We start from the raw sequence: 16,347 nt of genomic DNA, 5'->3' as shown, positions 1-16,347 counted from the left end.
AGTTAGTGGGAGGTTATTTAATATATACCTACAGGGTTTAAATCTTCTTGCAACATTTTTCTCTTTTCTTTGGCTGGAAAACATCCATTCCTGCCAGCCAAAGATCCATTTTCCTTTGAAGTACTTCCTGGGAATTTAATGGCCCAGTAAATTGCCAACAAAACTTCCAAGGCGTAGATCAGCCCTGAGACTCCCGGGCAAACAGCCTGAAATTCATCTTTCCACAGTCAGCAGGGAGGGCAGAGTTGCCATTCAGTCATAAAAATCAATATTTGAATGGATGAAATTTACTAAGTAAATACAGCCATATACAGGAAGTAGAAGCTCTCACCATTCTCAGTGGAATCTGACATTCTACTGGAACAGTACATCTGAGAACTGAGATATTCAGATAATTAGTGTCCAACTACATTAGCAATACAACTAAAGTGTTTCCTGTTTGAATATGTGTCTTCTTAGAAATTTAAACTTCTGCAGTTATTCAGCCCCCTTCCATTCTTGGCAGGTCCTCCAACTTGACTATGTAGCACACATTTCAGGTCAGCAAGGTTCAAATGACTCCACATAAGAAATATAGTGCAGAGGACCGTGAAGTTAGCAAAATAACAACTTTTTTTTTAAAGTAACTGAAACAATTGTAGAGTCTCATATTCAAAATAAATAATTGTCAATAGTGAAACAAAAAGACTCTCTCACAAGACAGAAAATATGGAGGTTAAACCAGAATAATTTATTTTAAAAGAAAATGCCAAATAACTTCAGCAAAAAAATCCTAAAAGTGCTGATTTAATTTCACTGTACTGTTCTATATGACTCATGCAGTTCTGGAAACTATGTTATCTGTCAGGAAAATGTAAACTGAGGTACCACTGAGATGCAGTAATGCCTAGCATAGAATGAATTATTCATTTAGGGTTTGTTGTTTGGAAATAAGTCCTCTACAAAAAAAAAAAAAAAAAAGGTTTATGCTAGACTACTGGCTGTTAATCACTCATGACACATTTTATTATTAATATTTTAGTGAATATTCTTTTAATTTTCAATTCAGAAAAATCAAGACTTTTACACAAAAGATACTCAGGCTAATGGTGCTGGAATACATCATCATGAAGGGTTAACTTTAGTGGCATTATTTCAGTCTTAATTAAAAATAAGCCTTAAGAATTGTAATGAAGCAAAATTGTTATTATAAGCTGAAGCACATGTGATGCATATTTGGAGTGCAACAACAGTGCTCCTTCTGTTCACAAAAACAAGCCAGAGATACTAGAGGTGCTTCTCCTCTGTCCCTGATGAGCTTCTGAATTGCAAATAGGCCAAATTCCTCTACTGAAGAAGCAAGGAGCCTCATGGAAAACTGTCCTGAGATCAGGCCCCAGCCCCATCCTCCTCTGAAGACAATAGGGGTCACTGAGGAATTAATTCTGGGTGACATACACAGTGTCCTGCTGGGAGCAGTGAGGGCCATAAAGAATAAATGCAGCTTCTACCTGGCTACTCTGAACAATTCTGCAAGTTTCAGAAAGTTGTTTTAGTTTACTCAGAAAAAACTGAGGCTCTGAAATCATAAGCAATTCCGATCCCAGTGAAGGGCTGGTATTTTTTCCTAGAGATTGATCAACAAAACATAGTTCAGAATTTGAAGACTGCAGCAAAATTATGATTAAAGCCCATTCAGTGGAACAATTACTAGTATTTTCAGCAGTAAATTACTTTCTATCCATTCTGTGCCTTTCCCTGGTGCTACTGTATGGTTCTGATCCAGGAGAACTAACTGACATAGAAATTTATTGGGAAATTAAGAGAAGGGAGAAATTAGTTACAGCACACTACTTGCCTTATTCACTCTACCTAAAACACAGATCTAGATTTGCTAGCATAATACTTGTTTAGAAATAAATCCACACATTCCAGATACCTCTCCATGTACTACAAATCTGTAACACTGATAAGATGAACATTTTGTTGCATAGAACATGTAGCTAAATCCATAACACACAAGTGACTTTGCTGTCTTAATGCTTTTAGAATATTAATTCCTTGATAGAAATAGTACAAAATTAAAATGAAGATCTATATTGTATCAGTCACTTAAATATTCACATACCTTTAGACATGATACAGTCCTGCTGCAAAACACTAGAAGAATATTCAGATAATGAAAGGGTCATTTAGACTCTGCAAAACAACATCAGCCTTCAGCAAAGGCTGAAGCCTCCAGGCATTAAAATGCACAACATTTTCTGCCTTCATTCCATCCATTACATTTTTCTGATGCATAAATCTATCCAGATTATCCCGTAATATTATGTATGCTGATTATATTTTCTAACTCTTCAAAAATTTACAATAAAAACAATAAACTGCGTCTTTTTTTCCTTTATTACAGACAGTAATAAAAAATAGTGATTTAAAACCCAACAGTGATTTAAAACACACAAATTTATCCCTCTCTGTGTTGAATTGTTACCCTTTGTTCTTTATGTTTTGCTGTAATCCCTTCCAGGAGTCTTTTTCTAAATGATTTTGTAAGCTCATCTTTTGTGTCATACAGTATCTCTGTCTAAATTGTGTCAGATTTATAAACTTTACTGTTTCAATACCTCTCCTCTATTTTCCCTCCATGCTTCTTTATAAAACAAAGATACACCCAAGCTATTGAAGTATTAACTAAGCAAGAACTAGATGTAATTTAGGAGTTGTCTTGTAATTAAAGCAGAATCAGCTACAGAGAGTACTGTCAACTTTGGAAGCTTTTGGTACTCTTTCTAACTAGTGACACACTCAGAAAATGCTTGATTGAATATTTAGAAGCATGTAACAGACTTCATAACATTTAAAATGCTTTTAATTGTTGCTGTTAGTGATCCAGAAAGTTTCAAACTAATAAAACTTGGTTTAATGTTTCTTTTATTTTTTTTTACCATCCCTCCCCTATTAACATTATCTTAAAAAAAAAAAAGTTATAAAAGTATTTCTTTATAGCATGTACAGCTCCCCACAAGAACAGACTCAAATTTGCAGTGATGTAGGGATACCATGGAAGTCATCACCCAAAATTCTTGTAAAATGAGCATGCATCAGTGGCTGAGAAACTCAGTATTATCAGTGGCTGAGAAACTCAGGAAACTCACAACTTACATACCGTCCTTTTTAATATACTGAAAAAACACATAGCAAGACATCTAAAAAAGGAAAAAGTGATTAAGAGGTCCACTTAATTTACTCTGTATATGAGGAAATCAGAGATTATGAAGTGAGAAAAAAAGCTGGGCAAAACCTAATGTTCTATATGAACACCAAAATTATCCTAGACACCACACACCTACTGAATTTGGGCAGGTTTCAGTAGAACTAGAGTGGCTGTGATCCCTGCATGAGTTACAGCTACTTCTGTTAAAACTCTTTTTAGCTGTAAACACATTTATGGAATATATCAGTTTATTAACAATAAATGAAAGCCTTGAGAGGTATTTTTAACATATATAAATTCCAGAAATTAAAATAGAAGAGTTCTCTTTCTAGACACTTCCATTTTCCAATCTGTTAAAAATGTCTCTGATTTCTAGAGATAACTTCTGTAATATAAAATGCTTACATTTTGATTCTTGAATACGAATCCTTTCTTTGCTGATGTTAGGAAACTAGGTTACTGAAATATGCTTCTCTTTTCCAGACAATTTCTCCTATCAAGTTTCTTAATTTTAACTAGATGATACGCCAGCCTTGTTAGAATGAGGGCATTTTTCACAATAAAATTTTATGAGGAATAATGTAAACTTGAAAAATTTTACTTCCGTTATTATAAACAATTCCTCTTAATTCCAATTAATTAAAAATTCCAATTAAAAGCACCCTTTCTTCAGTCTGTTTATCTTAAACAGCTGTGAGATGCCACGCTAAGCCTTTTCTTCTCTTTATTTTTCACTTCTGTCAGCAGGTATTTTTACTAGTAAGGACAGTGAGGAACATAAACAGTTGTTGTACAAACAGTGTTGACAGTAGCTACCTAGCTGACTTCACAACTCTTGACTCTGTTTAAATAACTCTCTTCACACTTTTAAATAAACACCAATGAAAAAACATTATTTCAGAGACACACATTCAAGTCAGCCAAAGCAAAAGTGAGACTATTGTTTTAAACAAACCTTGAACTGGAGACACACTGATTTCCTGGAGCCTCCCTGTCAGCAGCACCTGCTGGGACTGAGACACTCTGGGCAGAACAAACCAGCTAATGGCAGGCTCTGAGTGACAGGAGAGCAGCAGATGTTGTTTATATTGACTTTTGCAAGGCTTTTGACATGGTCTCCCATAAATTCCCCATAGACAAAGTGATAAAGTACAGACTACAGAAATGGACAGTGAGATAGACTGAAATCTGGCTGAACTGCTGGGCTCAAAGGGTTGTGATCAGCAGGAAGTCTAGCTAGAGAAAAGTCTGCTGGTGTACTCCAGGGATCAGTACTAGGGCCAGTTCCATTGAACTAGTTCATTAATGACCTGGATGATGGGATACAGTGTGCTCTCAGCAAGTTTCCTGATGACACCAACTGGGAAGAGCAGCTCACAGGCCAGCTGGTGGCTCTCAGAGGGACCTTGAAAAGCTCAGCCATAAACCAACAGGAATTTTATGAAGTCCAACAAAGGGAAAGTCCTACACCTAGGGAGAAATAACCCCAAGCACCAGAACAGGATGAGGGGTGATCAGCTGGAAAGAGGCCTTGCAGAAAAACACCTGGGGGTCCTCCTGGGCTCCAAGCAAGACCATAAGCCAGCAGGGTACCATTGCAGCAGGGAAGGCCAAAAGCATCTTGTGCTGCATTAGGAAAATATGCTGTCAGCAGGTCAGGATCAAGATCATTCTGCTCCACTCAGCACTGCTGAGACATGCCAGAAGGGTTGTGTCCACTCATTGCTGCCCAGTACAAGCAAACAAACATCCCAGAGTGCAGTTCAGTGTAGGACTGCCAGGATGATTAAGGGATTGGAGCATCTGACATGGTGAGCCTGAAAGCACTGAGACTCCAGCCTGGAGAAGGCTGCAAGGGATCTTATCAACATGTATAAATACCTCAGGGGGACACGAGTAAACAGCACTTCTCAGTGGTGCCCAACAGGGTAAAAGGCAATAGGCACAAACTAAAACATGAAATTACACCTAAACAAAAGAAAGCCCTTTTCTACTCTATGGTTGTTCAACAGCTGTCCAAGCAGCAAGCTGCTTTACTTGATCAGGGTAGGTGTTGGACAAGACAACCTCCAGACACCCTTTCTAACCAGGTATCCTATAGTTCTTTGTGGAAGAGACAAAAGGAAGGAAAAAAAATCTAAGTAATATAGACTATGGGCTTAATGTCAGTTGTTTTCTATGCACACACCAAGCCTTCAATAAGAAAAAACAGTTGTCTGTGTCTGACTTCATTATAGGAAGGCAAGTTGTTTATTTGACTAAGGAAAAGTCTCATTGTGTAAATACAACAAAATAAGTTCTTTTTCCTTCCTATACTTTTTCTGATGCCCAAACCCATAGGTCTCAACAGTATGAGAACCATCTAACACAGAGATTGAGGCAATGTATTTGTCATTACCAGTCAAATAATTCACCTTATTATCTACTGAAATGTCCATTTGTATAAGCAAACTTCCGTCACTGTAATGAATTTCTGTGTGTCTCCTCCAGCCAGTACTCAAGCAGTAAAGCTAGCTTAACCAAAGCAGGGAAATCAATGGGAAAGCAACCTTCTCCTTTGATAAAGCCTTTTCTCTCACATCAAAGTATTGACACTTTTGTTTCACAACTGTAGGAAAAATGAGAGGAACCAAGAGAACGTCACAGAGGAAAGCTAGAACATCTCATTCATGAAGAGCAGGCACCTGTGCACTGACCCAATTAGGCATTCAAACACTTGTCACTTTGGAGCTGGCTGGTTGTCACTCATCCAATTAGCCCCAGGGGATGTATTGTATGGTGGCATTCCCTGACAGGAGAAGTGGAGCAATGGAGGCGATGAAGGCACAGTGACAGGGTGCCAGGATCCTGGTGAGCAAGAGCAGCCAGTAGCAAAGCCAAAGAACTTCAGAGCTTCCTTAACTTGTTTACCATCCAAAAAGCCTTTCAGAGTCTTCAATGGTCTTTTTTTTTTTTTTTTCAGAGCAGTCTAGTTTAAAAACCTTACAGTAACAGTTCTCTTTATCCAATAATGCATTTAACTCCCGGGTGGCTAACACAAGAACCATTTCAGAAGAGGTAAAAAACAAACAAGCAAAGTATCTTCATTGCAGGGAGAGAAGCTTTAAATATTACTTTCAGCAACATTGCCAGCAAATAATTCAAAAGTCAAAATGCCTCAGTGATCATCTCCTCCCTTCTCTGTTTTTAACATATTACTGATGCTTTCAGGTGTTCTGTCTGCTTGACCACATAAATGAGGGATAAAATGCTTTACAACCATCCACAACTACGTACTGTAAAAGATATACAAGGTCTGTTCTACTGAGCTCCATACTGCACCACATTCAAGATCCCCAAATCAGATTTTTAGTTTGAAAATACTAAAGCACAGATAACTATTCAGCAGCTACTACTCACTTCAAATAAAGCTATCTCTCGTCTTACACTGAGAGAGTTACGCAATGCAAACACAAGAGCAGGGAGTTCAAGGGGGATTGGGAAAAAGGAGTTATGACTTAAACCATTTGAGCAAAGACTTCAGAATGCTCCCATCACTGAATCTGTGGTCTATGCTAGAAGAAAAAACTTTCAATTTTTAGGTACAATATTTCACGTTCATTTTAAGTCTGTTTTTCCTGACTCACTGTTTCACTAGCTGACTCTTGCCCTGACACCTGTTCTCTCCAGCAAGGAACATCAGAGATGACTGAGGCTACCTGCAATTATATGAAACTATGAAATATTTTTAGCTGCTTTTCTAGTTAACATACTTTGATATGCCCTTCAGTTAAAATCTGAGCTGAAACTAAAAAAAAACCAAAAAAACCCTAACATAAATCACAGACTGTTAACTCAAACAAACATGAAAAGGCAGGTAAATGCATAACATGTTATATGACTATCATAGAATCCTAAGACATAGAAAATCAACCCTTAACTGCGAGCAGTTAAGGGTTTTTTCCCCACTTAGCATGGGGAAATAAAATTTAGAGGGAAAAATTACCTTACCTTTGTACAAATAACTTCTGAGAAAGTTGGTTTCTCTCTACTTTTCCTCCTTTTCTTATCTCCTGTATGACAGGTCTTTATGTTACTGCCTTGCCTGAAAAAATAACATATGACCTGAAGTATTTATAGAGGTAAATAACTACATTCACTCTTAAATTACAACAAATACTTCATACATGTCTTGATAAAGCTGCAATACTAAATTCAGTTAAGTCAATTGAAATGGTATTTTAATAGTAACTAATTAATATATGTTGGGCCAAAGAAAAAACAAGAAGCATTAGAAAGAAAAGCAGTTCCCTAGGTTTCCAAGTTGTGTTTTGCATTTAGCTCTCCAAAACAGCCACTTAGATCAAACTAGAGCAACCATGGTTTATCCAGGTTCACTGCACCATTAGTGATAACCAGTCAGTGCTACACAAAGCTTGAGCAAGACAATCAGGAAGCTTAACCACTTCTTTCCAGTGTCCAATAACCCAGTTTAAGGCACGCTGGGTACCTCAGGACTAAACACTTCAGCACTTTTTGTGCTATGGGTGCCCAGAATTCTAAAGACATCCACTGGAAGAGGTGGATGCAAAATGGAAATGTTGGTCACAAACAGCACCTGCCCACAAAGAGAGGGCTGTGACTTAAGGGAAATTTGTAATTTGTCTTAACTCCTACTTTCTAGGAGAACATCCTAAATTCCAGTGGATGGATGGGACTCGCATCCCTTGTTCCCCTACTCCCCCAATTTAAAAGCATGAAACAAAGAAAGAGAAGACAGCAGGAGAGGTTTGTTTTGAATTCAGCTGTTACCTTCTTCATTTATTGACAAGAATTCTGCAGTCAGTTCCCGTCATCTCTTACTTTTTGTTACTTTAACCTATTTTAAACACATTTAATGTTTTGTTGAAAACAAGTTGCCTATCCTTCCATGGTAGTGCACATGGGGAGTTGAACGCTCAAGTAAGCAAGGGGAAAGAAAGACCAGGAATTTTGAAAGTGATCTTTAAAAACTTTCTGAGGCTGCCCCTTATAGTCTTTTAGCTTTACAAGTTGCTAAAGTGCAAACTCAGCTATGCTTGCCACAATATGCTGCCCTTATTTCAGTGAACTGGTGATGAACTGCAGCAAACAGCAACAAGTTAGCATCACTGCAGCATCTGTTATTTTGTGTCCTGTATGTAAAAGCATATACATTTTATTTTTAGAAAAGTAATTAATTCCTTGTTTAATCTTAACTTGGTGTTGTTTTGTAAAGTAAACCAGGAGAGACTGCAACATCTCAGCTTACAGTGGTGATACAGGAAGATCAGTTTAATTTCTCATCAAATTGATAATTCAGTCATACAGTTTCTTTCCATATACTCTTAAAAGCCTTTTTATTGTTAGATTGGCCTGCCAGTTGGTCAAACCTTAACTGTTGACTAGAACCCTCTTGTAGCTATTTCTTTCAGTAACAAGCAACACTTCTCATAAATTGCTTTTTATCAGGCTCTTCCAAAACAACTTGTTGCTCTTACATAATAAAACATTGGAAACAATAGATTATCTTTGTAACATCAGGAGTTTTGGCATACATACATAATTTATTTCACTGGGGTGAAATTCTCTTAGGAGATTCACTTCATTGCCTTAATCTTTATTCGGGCACTCAAACCACTTCCAACCCCCTGCCTTTATACTCAGCTGGAAAAGCTGCCTGCAAACCAGCAGGACCTGGATGAGCCAAAGCCAACAGAGAACTTGTGTGCAGCTCCCAAGTGGCCACAGCACAGCCTGACAGTGATCAGCGAGTTCCCATTACTCCAAGGCACCAGCTGCATCCACCCTGCCATTCATGCTGCTTCCTGGCTGGTTCCATCCCCCAACAAACTGTCTCCAAGACAAAAGCTGAGTGTGCTTAATTTAAGGGAACGTTCCAACCTGGAGAATCCTTCCAAACAACAGCATGGGTAAGACTGCCTTAAGTTTTGATTCTCCACTCTTGACAGCCTTGCAATTCTCACCTGCCAGGCACTGCATCCTCATTTGCAGCCTCTGCGTGCCTCCATGGGACCCACTGGAGCAGATCCCAGGATTTACAATGTTAGCCTGTAACACCACGACCTTGGTGGGCTGCAGCACAGCTCCCACCATCCCAGGTACTCTGAACTAAAAGACACCAGACACTTATCAGGGCTGCAGGAACACCCCAGCACCCAGACCACATTCAGATAATGGCCAGCCTTCTTTTCTCAGAGACTCCTTTTTTAAAGCATTAAAATGCAGATGTAGCCCAGCCCCTGCCAACCAGCCTACCTTGATGACAGGTATTTGTCCCTGTCTTCTTGGTTTTGCTATTTAAGAACACCTGTAGCCTCCAGGGCATTGTTTAAAAGTTAGGCATGTTCTGAAACCCAGGGATGACTTGTATAAGACCTCATAGACAGCAGAAAACCTCAGCTCTGTTGACATCATGGGTAATCTTTTCAAGACTTCTAAGATTCTCTAAAAAAAGGGGAAAAATGAGTAGGAAATAAAAATCGAGGAGAAGGGTAAAAATGATGGCTCTAAAACAAGTCCATACAGTATATTAAATATGTTTTCAAATTTATGAGATATATTTGGGGTCTTATAATTTTCTTGGTCACCAGCATGCTGTAGAAATGTAAAGCACACTTTTAAATTTTCTGCACCTGACATTATGCTTACTGCACACTTATTTGTTCAGATATTCATGAAATAATGACAACTTACATAGTATTGTTGCTTTTCTTTTAAAAGTGTTGATAGATATCAGGGAAGATAAATTTAGAAAAAGAAATAATGCACAGATACCAATAGGTAACTATGTAAAAAGTTCAAATGCGAAAAATCCAAAATTAAAAAAAATCCATATTTTATTTCATAATCTGATTGGCTAAATGGTTTTACATAAAACGTACTCAAAAATATTCTTTAAAATGTCAAGACACTTTAATATTTTTAATGCAACCTTAAAAAGCAATAGTGAGACAATAGGCAGCTTTCTCATAAAACTTATAATGTATCTATACACACATATTTAATTCAATTTCTGTTTACTTTACAATACTGTGCAAAGTTCTCTAATACAAAATATTTGCTTTGTGATATTTAATGTATTTAAGCACAGTTTTATGCAATCCAGTACTGCAGAGCTCCATTGTTCAGTCTTGTGTAATTTCTTCTTTCAGAGCTAAGGATTAATGAGGAGCTCTCAGAAAAGGAGAAACCGCCCTGGCTGGTTGATGAGGGCAGTGATCCATCTTGCTGTCATATCTATCTGGTGTGCTCAACCCCAGACAATTCTGCCAAACAATAATGGAAAAAAAAATACACTAGAAATACAACAAAAGTAGCTTTTAGGTTTTTTTTTTCCATTTCTGATACACACACCCTCATGAAGACACTTCCTAGAGGGGGAAGTCCAGCCTAGATTATATTAGCATCCGTAAGGACAATGCCCAAATTTTATGCATATTATACTAATCAAAACAGAACACAGATTTCATCTGACTTTAAACATGTTGCAAAGCCACACCCTTCCTTCATGGACACAAACGATAACCTCATTCTGTCAATTCCTAGACTATTAATCAAAGTTGAATGCTTCAGTAAGTTACATAGCTTAGGTTTGTTCTCCTGTTCAAAGTTACAACCTGAATTTTTTCATGATACTTCATTCCAATAACTCAAACTAACTAACACTAAGGTACGTAAATCTCATCTATTTGAGCGAGTGGGAAGTACCAGGGTAGGGAAGGGAACTCGGCCATTACCTTGTGCATGTAGCTACACAGCTGCCATGGTCCTCTTCCTTTTTTGGTGGGTTACTTTTTCTTTTCTTCCTTTTAGTAAGTGGTAAGAATTTGTACCATGCTCCCCTCCATGTTGCAAGCTTGACAAAACTCTGGTGCTAAGCCCTGCTGCTGCTGGCCTGTGAGCAGGGGCACACACAAGAGGGGCCCTTTCCAGCCACCCGTCGCTTTGTCCTCGGCCCTCCCGAGCTTCTGTGTGATCAGCACAGCCTTTGTGGCCATACAATAGGGGTTAAACATTTCCCTGTATTTACAGAAAAGCACAGCTAAATCTGCTTAGCTGCACGAACCTTTTAATAAAATTACACTCACACTATTAGGGCGTTTTTCCATTTGTTTGGTTTTTTAAGAGAAATTAAATATTGTTTAAAAATTAAAAAAACCCATTTATATAGGGGTTCTTATGTTTCGTTTATGTAGTGCATAGAAAATGCAATCAACATTAAGATTTTTCCCCAGATCTTACATCCCCAATTTCCTTCCAAGCAGCTACCTGTGACTTGCCTATTTACTCAGAGATATAGTTTAATTTCTCCCTTACATTTATTCTACTTGACAACTTGCCAGTGGGACAATCCCCCGTCTCCGACAGGGTCTCTAAGAGACAGATCACTGCAAAAACTACAATCTGTACTCAGTGGTGAACTTCCAGTGCAAGAATGTAAAAATGTACTGAGAAAGAAAGGAAGATATTTTAAAGAGTCAAATGTGCTTGCCTACAGTCCTACAGACACTGATCTCACCCACCACACGAGAATCTGCACCACCCTTCCTTTCCAAAGAACTACCTTGAAGTTACACTGGTACAGAAAACTAACATATTTTTTGACTCCTAAAGAAAGAAACCCTGTTTAAAAACTTTCTGGTTTGTTCTGTTACAAATCGAGGGTTTTATTTTTTTGTTAGTTGGTTTGGTTTGGGGTTTTTTTGCTTGTTTGATTGACTGATTTTTTTGGTTTGGTTTGGCTTTTTTCTTTTTCGTTTGTTTGAGGGGGGTTGTTTGTTTGGGTCTTTTGTTTGTTTGGGTTTTAAGTCCAATTAAAACATTTCAAACTTTAAAGGTTTTGCATCTTTTTATAACTAGCAGGATGAATTCTGTCAGTCTCTATTAGCACCAAAACCAGTTCCGAATAATAACTTCATCTGCTCCTTTTGAAACCTTTTCCATTTTTAAGGCTTCTTAGAACAGTGTTTTTCCTCACAAAAGTATGAGCTGGACTTAAGGATGTACTTCAAAGCAGACTGCCAGTGAGGTTCAGTAATGCCTGCATCAACCTGAACTGTTAAACTTGACAAAACTGAACCAGAGTATCGAAATTTGAGCTTCTCACTTCACATATGTGTCTTGATTCTAGAGCTGCAAACACTTAGCTGAGATGGATTAAAAAAATCAGAGGTTAATTACCATTATAGGTCATTAATTTTTTTATGTGGAAATTTATCATCAAATAACACAGTGTTGATTAGGCAAAGCCTCTGCCATTCAGTTACTAATCTTTAACTGCACATTTACAGATGTACACTCAAACAGCAACAGCAGACATGAAGCTGTAAATAAGAAGCTATTTACCATGCCACAAGCGTGGCACAGTATTCATCTGTTATTTTTGCTTAGTAACATTTAATTCTTGGAAAAGCTCAATTCTCAAAATAGTTCTTTTCATGGTTTCAATCATTCCTTCCAAAATGAAGTCCCAGAAGAAAACTATTTGGGTAAGGCAGCAGCTTTAACTATTTGCTCCCCTCTGCCTTTGACAGCATATTATATCAAGAAATCAGCTCATATATAACTGGTTGACCAGAGTATTTGTGTTTAACTGGGTTTAAGCAGAAATTGTCCTCTGAATTTTAGAGCTGAATGACGGAGGGACAAGGCTCATTTTGTCATCTGATTGACCAAGCCTAATCAGAATTATTTCTGCACACTGCTTCACTACAGCTGTAGATCCATTAAACACTAAATGCTCCAGAGGCCCGGTGCCCTTCAGCTTCCCACTGTGACTCCCACTTTTCAGACAGTAGCTACTCTGTGGGTTACTCAAAACATTCAAAAATGGAGGTGCTATATTTAATGGACAGCTCAAAACCCATAGCAAAATCTGTCACTTGAATGCTAGGACAGCAGCTATCATAATAAAACAGGCTCTTTGTGGTGGAGACTTAAAAAGAAGCCTTTGATATGGTTCCCTTACTTTCCAATACATTTCTATTAGGAGAAGGTTTTCAGTCACAATAGCTTTTTTTCTTCAACAGAAATAATCATGTCTGTCTCTGGAAATGTTCACTGAGATAGGCACTTTTTTCTTTCTTTTTTTTTAATCATAATATTACCCTTTTAAATCTTAGTACTATTTTAGCCTCAGGAAGCTTTAAACTAATATAACCACTAGGAATGACTTAGTGTGCAATTTAATTATTAACAAAACTATTTTTTGGCCTCTCGAACTGTTTAAGCAGAAAAAACCTGTGATGTGCACATACAGCACACAATTCCTTACTTTGAGATCTGCTTGTTAGAAAATATTTTAAAAAATTATGAGACATATCTAGGAACTGTCGATACATCTAGGAAATGTCAAACACATTTTTGGCTTTCCTTTCCTAACGTCCTCAACTCTTTCCAGACACATGATAATACTCAGGAAAAGAAACAAATAATTTATGCTGAGGTCAAAGTCATATTGCCATCAAAATTCAGTTAGAGCAATACTCATCTGAGACCTTCAAGCAGCTGAAGAGCTAACCTCAGGGTCAGCTTAACCCCAGAGATGGACTCTGGGAGGTTGGACTGGGCAAACACACATGGGGTCTGTAACTCTAAAATGCAGCATGGGTCACAATTACCCAGGAATGGGGCAAAGGAAGACCAAAATAAAAGGTGCTTGTGCAGAAGGCTCACAGTCATAGTAGGATAATAAAATGGGCTGATTCTTTTACCTGTTCCTTTGCACACTGAATGTTTTTAAAGCTTCTGTATGCCTATGAATTCCAACTGAAATGATGTCAATAGTACAATTTTTAGAGTACAGACTTCAGTATTGAAATGTACCCCATTAATGTCCACACAACAAAGACGGTATTTCAATTTGATGATTGCACCAGGACTCAGATTAGGCATGCTGGATCATACTACTACTACTATTGTTTGTTTGAAAATCAAGAGGCAAAAGTTTTTCATTTCCTACATAAGAATTAAAGAAATGAATAGTCTTGCTTTAGCTTTATTTCTTGTACATGTTTTGATAGTTTCATCTTCTCTTTGCCATGTTTTTGCATATATAAACTTGATTTTTTATTTTTCATTTTCCAGCTTCAACTTCCTTGCTTTACCAGTAAAGTTTTCAGTAATCATAATTTTGTGTGCAAAAATTTTTGAGTTTTTTTATGAAAGATACCTCTATGATTGTGGAGTCTGAAAATACTTTAAAATGGAGATAACATTCAAAAAGACAGTTTCACAGGAATAACAAGATATGCAAGGTGATTATTTACTGTCACCTGTGTATCCTTATCCCAAAAAATCTATCCAAGTACTTGGGTTGGGAGGTGAATTTTAAGGAGTATCTAATAAGTCTAGGATATTATAAAGCAAAAATTGTGAAGAGCAGGATCCTCTAAGGATTATAGAATTTATTTATTTACTTTAAAACTTCATCATAACCACTTCTACTAGTTTTAAGCTGTTACCACTGAAATTTCATGGGCACACTTTAATTAAACCCATTGCTGTTACTCTTTCAGCAATCATTTATTCCTTTTGCTTTTTTTCCTTACAAATTACAGGATACTCTATACAACAACATAGCCAGTTACTTCTTACCAGCCACCAACACATTATGGTAGGGAAATCAGGTTAAGTCTTTTTTAACTAGACCTGAATAACTATTCTTTGTTCCAAAATAATTGTAGCCTGTACATCCTGATCACAATTCTTAGACTTTTGTCTCCTTTCTACATTTTCCTGAGGTTCATTGTACGAGCCAAAGCAGACTATCAGCCAGCTACAGAAAATCCCTTCTCACGCGCTCTGGGGATGCAGACTCAGGCAGGTCCCATTTCTCTTAATCCTTTACAGGGACAGCCTTTGTTCACATACGTAAGCCACATAAGCTGTTTATCACACAGAGAAGTTGCCAAGGAGTGTGAGATCTCCCCCAAGTGATTCCAGCACAGCTGACTGAGAAGAGTCCTCTCCAAATAACTCAAGGTTCATTCACTTTATTATTTTACCAGCACATCCAGTTAAGCATTGTACATGGGCTTTCTTTATATTTTCACGTTACTTTTTAATGAGGAAGCGCCATAATAAGATTCACAGCATTAACTTTAATTATACTAAGATTTTCTCTAGTACTCTTCTCCATCCCTTTTCATAGTGGAACAAATGCTTTGCCCTTCCCCGTTGGCACAATAAGTGCCCTTGACTACTGGCTGCCTAAAGCCATTTAAATATAAAGAATCACAGTGTAAGTGTAGACAAATGTGCACTTCCCAACCTCAGGATAAGAAGATTTATCAGCAGCTAGAAAAGCAATTGCAGCTTCAGGAACAAAAGAGATCTGTTGGTGCTGCAGTGCCTGTAGCTAACTAGAAGTTACTGAAACTAAAGACATCAAGTGCATAGCCAAAATTAATTTGCATCAACTACACATTAAAAAAAAAAAATTAAACAGAATCAAGCCCATGAAAGAAAGGGAAGAGGATAAAAGGAAGAAGATGACAGCTATGAAGTGAGGTACAGTCTTGATTCTGTAAAAAAAAAAAAAACAAACCCAAACCAACCAAACAGGAACACAAAACAAAAAGCACCATTCAAATAGCACCATTCAAGCAGGCAAACAAAAATTCCCAACAAGACAGAATCAAGATTGTGTCTGTTCTCAAGGGAAGGAAAAAAGTTAACTAAATTGAGTCTTCTTTGTGTGTAGAAATCTTTTTGGGATACTGCAGCAGTTCAAGATTTTTCTTTTTCTTGGTAAGGCACATGTTGGTTGAACTTCTGCATGTGCTATTGGTGCTATACCTGAGCCTGCACAACCCAAAGAGAATCTGGCTGGAATGGAGGCCACATTCAGCAGCTGATGCTCCTCTGTCCACCCTCATCTATAATCACACACAGAAACATCCAAATTATCAGTGCCTTGAACTTTACTTGAATGCTCTCTAGCTATCTACCTTCCTTTCTCTGCATCACTTTGATAAAATTTAGAAGCTGTCTGCTTGAATTGTGTCAATAATTTGACTAACATCTTGAAACTAAGTTTAGCCACCTGAAACTCCTTAAGGGCTGTACATACACACACAGCATGCTAAACATACAACAGAACAGGGCTCCCCAAAGCACTGGCACAGTAATTT

At 37.6% G+C, this 16,347-nt stretch overlaps 1 protein-coding gene across 10 annotated transcripts in view; it reads right to left on the bottom strand.

The window, feature by feature from the left end:
* NRCAM (neuronal cell adhesion molecule) overlaps nt 1-16,347 on the bottom strand; it is a 147,729-nt gene that overhangs the window by 94,740 nt on the left and 36,642 nt on the right. For 8 of the 10 annotated variants that reach the window (XM_050982170.1, XM_050982182.1, XM_050982146.1 and 5 more), the window contains exon 2: nt 7,184-7,277. The exons of the other annotated variants lie outside the window; for them this stretch is intronic. The gene's annotated coding sequence lies outside the window, so the exon portion shown is untranslated. The remainder of the gene's footprint in view (nt 1-7,183; nt 7,278-16,347) is intronic. 10 annotated transcript variants of the gene reach the window in all.

This window comes from Serinus canaria, chromosome 1A (assembly GCF_022539315.1).
Source record: "Serinus canaria isolate serCan28SL12 chromosome 1A, serCan2020, whole genome shotgun sequence".
In the NCBI taxonomy this organism is placed as follows: domain Eukaryota; kingdom Metazoa; phylum Chordata; class Aves; order Passeriformes; family Fringillidae; genus Serinus; species Serinus canaria.
This window is presented reverse-complemented; position numbering and strand designations above follow the sequence as displayed.